Genomic DNA, 12,822 nt, shown 5'->3' on the forward strand with positions numbered 1-12,822 from the left:
ATCTGTTATTTGTAGTTCCACAAACCGGTGTAGCTCCCAGATTGTAGCTCCCAGCTCGCTGCATGAGCAAATCGCCAGGTGAGAGTGTATATATGAAATTGGTGATAGATATGTACTAATTTATATTCATAAATTAGTACACATAAATAATTAATTTCATACCTACACCCGCTAATAATCACAGAGAGCACACATTTTAAACTCTATTTATGCTTCTTTACGCCAACATTTAATTGGTTTATAATTCTACAAAGGAACTTACCGCAAAATGATCACCAATCGTTCCGGAGGTGGAATGCTGTCCCGCATGAAGGTGTCCTGACGCTCCAACTGGACAGACAGCAATCCCAGTAACTCATCAAAACTGTAAATATAAAGGTTTGTGGTCAATGCTAGCAATTAGCAATATGACTACATGAACAACATACTGTATACATGTACTCCATTACAATGAATGGGACAGAACAACAATAAGCACTATTGTTTATGTACTAACCTCTTTATGGACATGCGGGTGTAGTTGAAGAACTTCTCCTCATGTCCACGTAGGGTCTGATACATAGCCCAAAATTGGCCTCTTTCCTCACGGTTGGCTATTACCGGATGGATCCAGAATCTTCGCCTACTGTCCCTCCTTCTCCACAATGCTATCAAACGCAGTGCTGCAACGACTGCTGCAGTCCTCCTACGTCTGGTCAGCTCCATAATGTCACAAATCAATCAAAACTGCTCTCTGCAAAAGATAATCCACACACCACACGTTCTTTTGCAAAAGGAAGGGGAAATGCTGCGTCTCAGGAAGTCTTTTTCATTGGACGCTTGTGGAAAAACAGGAATTCTTCTTCATTGGATACCTCTGTTGCTGCTCCAAAACGCGCATGCGTCACGCGTTTCTAATATACAAAAACGCACTAAAAACGCTAATGAAAACGCACCAAACACCGGGAAGAAAACGCGCGTGTGACGCGCTTAGGAAAAACGCCCAGGTGTGAACAAGGCCTTAGTGCATTCTGAGCCAGGACAAGTATGCAGATCAGCCAAGTTGGAGAAAAGCCCTTCTCTGCATATTTCTTCTGGATCAGTGTTGGAAATTCTTCTTGGTCCACAATAGCCACACATAGGCGAGTCTGTTCTGCCTCTATGACAAAGATATTCTTAAGAAACTCATCTACTGTGTTGCCTTAATGTAGAACTATTACTAGTTCTGCACAATGAAACAAGATTCAGCGTTGGCTTTTTGTTTCTCAGTGCCTGAGGCCTTCCTAGAGACCTATGCCTACAATGTCCTCAAGAATTAGAGCTTGAAGGGTCCAATACCTAGATGTTTTTCTTTTTTTTATTAAACAGTACTTTTTCAACTTTAACTCCAAAATGTTTTCATCATGTTAGATTAAAAGATCTGTTTCCTTACATCCTGTTATACCCCAGAAATACAGTAACTGAATTTTTTTTAGACACATGCGGTAGACTTACAATATGTCTGACATATGTGTCTCTAGACAGTTACGTGCTTTAACTATGCTTTCATTCTTTATGCCTTCATTCTTCAGTTTCCTAACCTCTTACAACATTGTGCAATTTACCTCACACTTGAGATCACTGTACTAAAATCTTTGTTTACTGTTGGCCTACATTTTATTGTTACAGCTGAAGGCTGACTCACAGCAAGGCTCAGATGTTGAAATGCTGTACAAAAAAGGCAAATTTGTTCGGAGTTTGACAGAACAAAGAGCTGACCATTTGGCTATTGCAAAATCCAGGCTCAGGGTTAATGAAGACTGTGTCACATATTTGGGAATCTGCTGTATATAGCTGGTTTTACATATTCCTTTACATCTTTGAAAAACTGAGATTGGGAAAAGAAGTAACTGACCTTTTCCTTTTTACAGTCAAGTCGTTAAGTAAGTCTATGGAACACAAACCACCATGGTAAAATAATGGAAAATTGATGGTGTGTACCTGATGCATTGCCCACAGAGTTCATCTGAAAGAAGGCCGCTGTCAGATAGTGAGGGAGAGAGTGGAAGGGATTCAGAAACCCTGTCTATGACCTGCGATGGCATGCTAAAATGTACCTTTCCCATGAGCAGTGCCAGTAAGCTGATGTAGACGGCTGATTGACTAAAGAGGTTTCTTCATTCAACAATTTCTGTGAATATTCTTAGTGAAATAAATTGTGTGAATATTCATTTCACGTATCCAAACATTTGATTGTGAAGCAAATTCTTGTTCACTTTGTTTGATTACCTAATAATGTGAAGATAAAATAAGTAAACAGGAATTTGCTTTTTACATAATTGGATAATTAAAGTGAATATTATATTGTGTGGAGATTCTAAACTCATTTAGTAAATCCTCCTCAGCAAAGACCCTTGAAGGAGCTGCTGGAAATGTTGGGTTCTCCTACCGTTTCCAGTGGTGACCTGCCCTTTAACTGGATGCAACAATATACTGACACACCAATAGTGATATAATGAGAGGGAAGCCAGTAGCATCAAGGTCCCCGCAATAGTACAACACACACAGGGGTGGCCAAAGGCTGCTCACTACTCAGTTGCCAGTCAAATGTCCTCCTGATAGAAGTCTCTTTCCTTGTGGGTGCAATACAGGTCATGCTGTCTCTGGCAGGAGACTTGCCTTGGGTGCCCCTCCAACAGTCCAACGTTAACATGAAATTATTTCACATCAGGTGTTTCTAATAAATACTGCAGCTGAAATCTGTCACCTCCTAACCATTAAATAGTGCAGAAAATTTACAATTTTCTTATATTACAGATATTAGATGATCATTTTAAATATGGAATCTGTTAAGTAATCTGTTTGACACAGGGTACAGTAAGAATGCTAATGTCCTAAATATTTACTTCTGGAACATGAATGGTCTGCATTTTTGTGAAAGTGACAATGAATAGTTCTGCTTATCATCACTTTACAAAACTATAACACATGTAAACTTTGCAGAGAAGCAAAATGTAACAGTGCTTCCAGAAGTGGAAGTATTGGTTTATATATCATTTGTCCACATAAATCTTTTCTACAGAAAATTATTGTGTAACCATGATCCAGCTGGGTTATGTTCTTTCTGAAAGTCAAAGTGAATAAAAAGTGTTTGTCTAAGTCAGCTTATAGCAAAAAGGAGACCATATGGATGAACAAATCAATAATTAGACAATAGGTGTTCATGAAACAAAAGCCCTTTTACCCCCACCATTGAAATCCATGTTGAATTTATATTCCAGTGTAATAATATGACACGAACTCTTTGCAGGTACATAGGACAGTCAAATTTCAGAAGATTAGCTGTTCTAGTAAAAATTGGCAGTGAGGGGCTCATTGGGAGGAACTCAAGGCCATGTTTGCTCTAACTGGCACAGCCCTCCTTACCATTTTGTCTTGATTTGTATTGTAACTGTAATGTCTTCCTTATATTGTAAATCGCTGCGCAAACTGTTGGCGCTATATACATCCTGTATAATAATAATGTTTGTGGAGTGGAGGTGTGAGGGGAGAGAAGACTTGCGGGGTTATTTACAAAGGGGTGAAGAGTTTGGAGAAGGCAGGAGAATAGGCTGCTTCTTCCCATTACCTTCTAATGATGAATGATAATATATAATATATACATGTAAAAAAGCTGCATACAAAAGTGAAAAAAAACTTTATTAGACACTAAAACATTCAATAACTCTCATGCTAACAAATGACCATATGAATATTGGTGGAATCTGCGGTCTACCCCCTATACCCTTTATCCATGGAACACAAAAGATCGTATGTGTCTACACTCCAGGCCACCCATGCCTAGCTAACAGCAACAAAATATCATCTTAACATATCAGTGTATATGTAGACAGTCAAATAAATATCATGCTCTACAGCCAGTATACATGTAGCATGGTGTATCCTGTTTCAAACATAATGGATCTTCCCCAGTTTACATGTATATAATGTACATGTTTCGGTGTCACCTACTTGCTACACGATGTGGATCTATATAGTAACATCAATGCAACTGCGCAGTGAACACTGTCCATGTAATCCACTCACGCCATGGTGCTTTACTTTGAATAAATGTAGCCACATGACCATGCACCACTCAGCATCTACAGGTATATTTACAAGTCCTGAGCCGTGACCAGACCATGCCCTAAATATACAAGCAGCGATACTTATCATACTCTTAAAGGAGAACTATGAGGTGAGTGCTTTTCACTCACCTCATAGTTCTAGCTGACCTGTGACAATGAGACTGTCACAGGTCGGCTCAGTAGATCGGGAAGTGAGCGAACACATACCGGCGTTCGCTAACTTCTCGATCCTGTCACGGCTCTCTGCCGTGACAGTGGAGGGGCTGGATTCCCCCCTCCCCGCTCCGATCCTCCAGTGCTGACTGGTGGAACGGACGGGGGAGGGGGCGGGTAGAGCTGGCTCTGCCTCTAGATAGGCAGAGCCAGATGTCACTCACGCAGCTGGGCGGATCCAGACATAATTGTCGGGATCCACTTCAGCTGCGGCGTCTCAGTATACCGCAAGCTGTAGCTCGCGGTATACTGAGCTTAGGGTGACGGGAGGACGCTAGTTTGTGTCCTCCCGTTACCCTAAGGAGAACTATGGGAAAAGCCCTAACCCCATAGTTCTCCTTTAAGGATGCTGGCTGGTGGTTTCGGCAGCATATCCAGCTGCATCAGAGGTACCGGTACACTCCAATCTCCAGATACATAAAGTGGGTCCCTCCCTCCACCACTTGTGACTCTGCTGGCTCAATAGGATGACATCCAACTGCAAAATTATGTACTACAAACAGCTTCTTCCCATTACCTTCTAATGATGAATGATAATTAACCATATTATCTGTGGTGAATAAAAGTAGAACTTAAATCAAAGCTTTCTTTTTTATATTTTTGGATAGAGTAAGAAAGGGATATTACCCCTGTCAGAATTTATTTGTTTTCCATCTGTGTGCTGTTGGGGAGATTTCCCTTCACTTCCTGTCTGATAGCTACAACAGGACATAAGAGGAAATCCCTCCAAACAGAGGGAGATCCCTGCTGGTCCACAGGGTTCCCAAATCTAGTGTCCCCATGGTAAGATTTCTATTCTGGTGACAACCTAAAGTTTGCGATTAACTTTCGCTTTCAGTGATTCAATCGTTGTGACAAATAGAGAGGGTGAATCTTTCTAATGGGGACAAAGACAGCAATAAAAACCTGACAGGTGTTCTAATCCCTTTCCACTCCAGCCAAAACTAAAAACAAAGTTTTGGCTTCAGTTGCACTTTAAACCTAATATTATCATTTAAATCTTGGGAATTTTCTCTCACTTCACATATGTATTTATGTTCTCTTTTGGGATCTATCTATCTATCTATCTATCTATCTATCTATCTATCTATCTATCTATCAGGTTATCTTAAATCACATATTTTATCCAAAATCAGGAATTGTTATTGGACTGTGGTAGCCCCATATAGCGTTTTTTTTATTTGATATATATTCATTGTCTCCAGTCTGTAGAAATCCTTGAGCTATATTTTCATATTTTCTTGTGCAACTAAACATTTTTTAAGGATTATTTCACAGCTCAGGTTACTAACTTTATTTTAGCTTTGTGAAGAAAGTATGTTCATTTGATATGGGTCCAAAAGTCTGGGAGAGTAGCTCAAACTTTAAGGAAATGTCAGAATTTATATATAGGATGAAAGACTTTTAAAGAAGAAAAGTTAAGGACATCTCTGAAGGGTTTAGGAAAAAATGGGAGGCGATATTGCAAAACTGTTTCTGTGTTATGATGAAGATGTTATTTTAATTACCATGAACAGCAGTTGGTTGCAGTCAGTATAGAGCCAGAGAGTGGTTTTGGTGCATTAGCACAATGTAAACAACTGCCACAGTATGCTAAAATATTGGAGTAGGGTATTGGACTCATTAAGAAATTAAATAAAGAACTTGTCAGGGGGAAAAAAAGACCAAGTTAGAAAAAGATTGCTATGACTATGTGGGGTTGAGTATTTAAGTGGGTGATAACGAGAGTAGCATCTCAGAACTGGAATCTATCTCCTCAGACAAACATCATAATAGGACCAAGTATGAGGGTAGGAGTGATACAGAAAAAGGAAAATGGAGGATAATATGTGTCTTGGTGATGAGAACATGAAAGTGATGGTCAGTTTGCACATGTTGATCAGAGCAATAGAGATGGAATGGAGGGAGTACTATAAAAAAAAGTGGGTGAATACAACCACAACCCAATAATCATAGAACAGAACAACCATAAAATATAGTTTAGGACATAAGGATGAATAAGGATGAAAGTGGGTGAATACAATAAAAGAAGAAGAGATACTCAAGAAATGTAGTAAATTTGGGGGGGGGAGTCACATATCACATCAACGAAGGGTACACACACACACACACACACACACACACATTTTATGGGAACCACAGTGAGGGGACCACAACCCAACCCAATAATCATAGAACAGAACAACCATAAAATATAGTTTAGGACATAAGGATTATTAATCGGTCTATGCACAGATCAATGAACAGTCAGATGCTTCAGGTTTGTGGATGCGTGTGTTTCTGAAGCTCAATGCACGGCCATGGGTACAAAGTACGCCCCTTTGTATATAAATCTTTATTTAGTAGAATGGGAGCACCCATGTGCATTGATGTACCTGCCCAGGATTGTAGCCTGGTACAGGTACATTGATGATGTATTGATTTTATGGGTTGGGATGAGCTCAGAGGTGATGGATTGTGTTACTCCCAGAAGTGTTAGGTTCCCACTCCAAAAAGAGGTACGTCTGGGGCTGCAGTCACTTCAATGGAAAGCCTGTCCACAGCAGTGACGTGCGGTACCCCTTGTTCCATGTGAGGCATTCCCTAGCCTCGCCCGCAGCACGTCCCGCCTCGCCAGACAAAGCCCCGTCCCCAAGCTAGTTTAAAGGAGGAACGGAGAAGACAGGGAGGTCGCGGCTGAGGCATCGAGATCGATGGCCTCAGTGGGTTTTTTCTTTTTTTGATTGGACAGCTTGGACCAATGGCGCTTTGCCATTGGTCCAAGCCATCCTCAGAGCTCATGCCTCTAACCGAGAATAGAGTTTGTGACAGCTCTGGCTTCAATAGTTAGGTTACACAAGCAGTGGGAAAGCCCGCTGCTGTGTAACCTAACTTAGCTGTCAAAATCCGGATGCAGCGCCACCAGGTAATTAACAGGCAGTGCTCCGTCCATGACAGGTTACACATCGGGGAGGATTTCCCAGCTGTGTGACCTGATAGAAGCCGATCTGAATGGAGAAAAAGCTGTCAGCTTCAGACTTGAAGCTGACAACTTTTTCCTCCATAATACTAGATGAGGCTCTGCCTCACCTGCCTCCCCTGACCACACGTCGCTGGTCCACAGCCTAACATTGAACTGAAAGGAAAACATAGCATGTATGCACTCGTTAAGCTAAGAAGATCTCTGAAGATTTCAGTAAGAGGCTGTGCAGTGTTGAGCAGGCTTTACATTAGGGATCTCCATGAAGCTTTGTTGTAGGTAAATATTTGAATTACTCAAATGGAAAAAGAAAGGGGTAGTTTTATGTAATCTACAGCAGATTCCAAAGAGCTCCTCATATTGTATAGGTGGGTCTGCTTCCTGAACCATTTACTGTGCAACTATCTCTCCCTCTGCTGGATGTATCACCGATGAGATGTAAACCTTCGAGGCACGTGTTAATCTTGCTGGTGGCTTTTTAGTGATGGTACTTTGGTACATCGACTTTCTGTGTGTGACAGGCAGAAAATAGCCTGCAGTGGATTTGAATAGAACTCATCTATTACAAACAGGCAAGCAATAGGAGTTCCCAGATCACCAGATTAGCTAAGAAAGGAGTCTGGTAGACTGGTGCTCTATAGCAATGCCTGGATGGAAAATGAAGTAGGGAGGCGGTATTCCTGTATTTGTGTCTATGTGTATTTTTTCATTTTGGCTGCAGTGTACCATACATTTCCAGTTCTGCACAGTACCTATAAACCAGTAGTGATTTAATGCGTCATCCTGGATAAAGGATAATGTTCCCTAAATAGTAGAGTTGAAAATATTCAGGACCAACTTACAATAAGCACTGCTTTAGAGCACAAGAGTTATCGCAATGTATTATGCATTAAGACAGGCTGCATTAAGAAAGCCCATTAATTTTGAAAAGGGTAGCAGCACACCTTAATGCACACAAAAAAAAGGACACAACCAGTTATTTTGAATGCAGCTCACCACAACGCATGGCATGTGCATTGGGGAGCCATTTAAAATAGGTGTCACTGCAATGTGGTTTGTGTGTGGCAAAAATGCACTTTTTATTGGTCATTACTATAACACATTAGTGTGAATAGGCCCTCAACAAGATAATGGGGTCACACAGTGCTTTAGATAGCTCTGCACAAGCATAAATGTATGCTGCAATGCACATTTTAAAATATGAATTTTCAATATCTGTAACGCTAAAATAAAATGAAAGGCATTGGATAGCACTTAGATGATATAGGGGTCATAAAATATTCTTGTGCTCATTGTTACTGATCATTGTGAAACATGATCTTTTATTCTTTTCTTAAGTGTGAGCACAGATTTGGTTGATTATAAGGAACTGAATGCCAAGGATTTGTCAGCTAAGATGTGCACATTTATTCAGCACACTATATAGCTTGTAACACGCTCTTCAAAGTAAAACACTCCTGCAGCTTGTAAACGTGTACTGGCCAAATGATCGAAAATCTACTTCAATAATAAAGATTGCAAATATTTGCTTTTAAAAGAATTCTGTCCAAAAGAATTGTGTTTATGTTGTAATCTAGCCCAAAATAATAATTTATAGGAAACCAAACTTACTATTTTGATATGGAACTCTACTGTATGTATGTCACTGTATGTCTGTACAAGTGTACTATATTACTAAAATATTATTCTCACTTACATACATTACAAGAAGAAATAGAGAAGCTGCAGAATGCTCCTAAGCTCAGGTGATTTGGGCTTCTTATGATATTCTTGTAAGTGTGGTCCCATTTTGCCACTTTATGTCATAGATTTGTTGACAGCCAGTCACCTGTGAGTATTCAACGGATGCAGAACTCCATCTTGGCCAAATTATTTCACACTTTCCATTACGCTTCTTCCCATTTGTGCCAATGTCATCTTCATATGGTCACATTACATTTGGCATTTTTGTGACCCTTTTTATTGTTACAGCACAGTTATTGGTGAGATACTGTTATTTATACTGTTACCAGAACAATTATGTGATGAGCAGTGCTGGCCATACACCAACCCTTGATCCCATTATGATATATGTAATACCTGCCAGGGAAGATGAGATGCTTTCTTTGGCTCCTCCCTCTCCAAACACCACTGAAAACTTTAATTGTTACTGGTATACACCTAAACCAAAGCTGCGAAAAAAAATAATTGGAAATATTTCTGCACCTTGGTGACAGTGACAGCACAGTCACCTCTTCCACCTTCTACAATGACTCCTCAGAACCACCAGCCCCCCGCCCTCCCCAGTGCCTATGTAACACCCCAGGCAAAATGCTGTCAATGTTGTTTTGCAGCTTGTGTGCCTGGGGGACAGGGGCCACACTGGGCTAGAGACTCTGAAGGTTCTTCAGGGAAAGGCAGGCTGAGAGTTGGCTGACCCTGTGCCAGCTTGTGCCAGGCGATGTGTGACAACAGCACCCCCTGGTAGGTACCATCTAGCTGGGAAAGTTCAAACACATGTAGCTTGCCCGGTATATGTCCTGAACATGGTGGTTTAGTGATTTCTGGCTAGGTACCCTGGCTTTTAGCAGACCAGATTATGTGGCCACCGTAGGTGGTCTTAGCCACCAAGTGCTCTCTTTGCTGAAATGCATTGGCAACACAAGTTGCCTGCCAACATATGCGATACACCCATGCACCGGAAGTTTACGTTGGCCATTCTGCAGGGGCTGCACTAGCAGCAACAAGTCATCACAACATTTGTTTCCTCCTGATTTAGAAATTTGAAGACATGACTAGAATGGCAAGATGCAATCAGGGCCGGCCTTAGGCCTTTAGGCGCCCTGTGCGAGAAAGCTTTACAGCGCCCCTCAGTGACCACACCCCTCAGTGGCCACACCCCCAGTAACCACACCTATATTTTTGGTAAAATATAATAGTCGGGGTCACGTTGGGTAAATAGACACCAAACATGTCATGCTTTAAAATTGCGCGCACCCGCAAAATCGCAAAAAATGACCATGCCCAAAATTGACCATAGGCGACGCTTTAAATCGCAGTCTGCTCATTCATAACTGGGGACACATAGAACTATGTGTCCCCAGTTATTTACAAACACTGGAGTGATCAAAGACAGGGAGCGCTGTCATATCGGATGGCCAGCGCCCAGCGGTAAGGGGGAGAGAAGCCGCCCCCAGGACGAGCTGTGTCGGCCGCACGGCGCCCTTGTTGCCATGGCGCCCTGTGCGGCCGCACTGCTCGCACACCCCTAAGGCCGGCCCTGGATGCAATGAGGTGGGGATTAGTGAAACATTCCTCTGATGTTCTGGAGCACACGCTGCATGATGAATTAGACTGGGCACAGGGGCGTCACATGGGGGGTGCGGCCCACACCCGGGTGACACCATTCCAGGGGTGACATCAAAATGACTTAAAGAAACCTTGCAAGTTATTTTTCTTAAACAAATGTATTCTTATTTAAACCCTTATTAACCCTAATAAGTAGGGATGCTCCGATACCGACCGATACAAGCATCAGTATCGGCGGCGATACCGAGTTTTTGCATGAGTACTCGTGCAAATACTCCGATACAAAAAACGAGTACCTGTGCGTCCACCATCTTCAAGGATCCCAAAACCGCCGCACACAGGACCTCCATAGCGTCTTGAATTAAACAAGATGGCCGCAAACTACTCCGCCAAGTCCTCAGTCATCTGCTCCATTCTGACCTCTTCTCCCGCTGATTGGCCGATTGGATGATTAACAGGCTTCCTCACCAGTAGGCTGTGACATGGAGTGGCTGAAGCAGACAGAGAAGACGACACAGCAGGTTAGTACTGCAGCACCGCATGGGAGCTGGGCACAAAAATGCTGTTTAACTGCATATAATATTTTTTTAAAAGACATTAAATAAAGAAATAACTATGTAGATATTGCTAACTAAGACTTGTATCCCCCCTAGTGGGGAAAATAGATGAGCACATGTCCAGACTCCAGACCAGAACACTGTATGGTGTGGCACAGCTATATCCAATTCTGCATACCTGGCTTTATATAAAAAAACTTTTTTTAATAATAATATAAAGCCAGCTATGCAGAATTGGATATAGCTGTGCCATACTATACAGTGTTCTGGTCTGGAGTCTGGACACGTGCTCATCTATTTTCCCCACCATGGAGATAAAAGCCTTAGTTAGCAATGGCATTATAGCTATGGAAACTGAATGGAAACTGACCTAAAATCATGATTTTGTATTGCTTTAGAAAAAATGTGACCTGCCCCTTTAAGATAAAGTATCGGTAATTGGTATCGGCGAGTACTTGGAAAAAAGTATCGGTACTCGGTCTTAAAAAAGTGGTATCGGAGCATCCCTACTAATAAGTCCTAATGCACTAATCCTTCTCCTTAGTTATTATTTTTCTGCTGTTTTTTTTCTATTATTTCTATTGTTATCAAAATGTATTCTTTTTTTCCACCTTTTTGCAAAATAATATTGCCAAAATATCCCCCAATAAAAAAAAGGATTCTTTTGTTGGCTTGAGTAAAGACAAAGTTATCGCCAAATAAAAAATCCCATAGTGGAAATGTAAAAATTGCTCATCCATTAGGGATTGTTTTTTAAATTGTTATCATTAAAAATTGTTTGAGATATTTTTTTTTCCTTTCATTACGCTGTTCCTGCCCAGGTCAAGCAAAGACAGGCAGGGATGGAAAGACTGTATATAAAACACTTAAAAGCTATCACATTCATTCACTTTTGAACATCTCGGCTGGACACTTGGTGGGAGGTGGCCCTACATGTGCTAAATGCGCCTGAGGTACTATTTTCTGCCCTGCGGCACATGTCATGTCAGAGAGGGCTTTCACCACAGTAAAGGTGAATTTGAGAATCTGCTATTTAAGGACCTGGGTTGAGGGTGTACAGTTATTTGGGAGAACACTGTACCAATCATGTTTATTAACTATTTGGTGTCCATGCTGGATCACTGGTTGGAGGTGGCTTAGGTTCTGTTTCAGACAATATAAACAGCTTTAGTAAGTTACAGTTAGAGAGTGTGACCAGAGAGGCTTTAAGTGATAAATCAAAATTATAGTGCATAATTTCACAGAAAAAAAGAATTCATGTTGTACAAACTACAAACTATATTCATGTGTGCCCAGTCTTTAAGCATGGTATTTAAGCACTGAATGCCTTACAATCTGTGGGCAGGTAGATAGGAAAGTGATCTGCATATAAAACATCCAAAGTTCTAAATCACATTCAGGCACAAAGTGTGCAAGCAGGTATTACATATTTTTGCCAATCTCTATTTCTTTTTAATTACCGTTCCTTCTCTGTGAAAGGAAATGCATAAACTCACAGCAAATATGGCAGCCATTATTTATTTGTTGATTGTGTTCACATGGTTGTAGCATTCCTGCTTGGGAGATCAATAACAGATGTAAGTAGTTCATGTCATCCACTGATTGCCAGTAGAAATCAAACTTTAAAAAATAATTTCATTGTGTTCTGGAGTAAATTTCCTGATTGTGTTCTATTTACTGATATATAGAATTTTTTTTGTTTCCATACTTCATACATAAT

Source organism: Nanorana parkeri, unplaced genomic scaffold (genome assembly GCF_000935625.1).
Source record: "Nanorana parkeri isolate BGI_ZX_2015 unplaced genomic scaffold, ASM93562v1 scaffold246, whole genome shotgun sequence".
Taxonomy (NCBI): Eukaryota; Metazoa; Chordata; class Amphibia; order Anura; family Dicroglossidae; genus Nanorana; species Nanorana parkeri.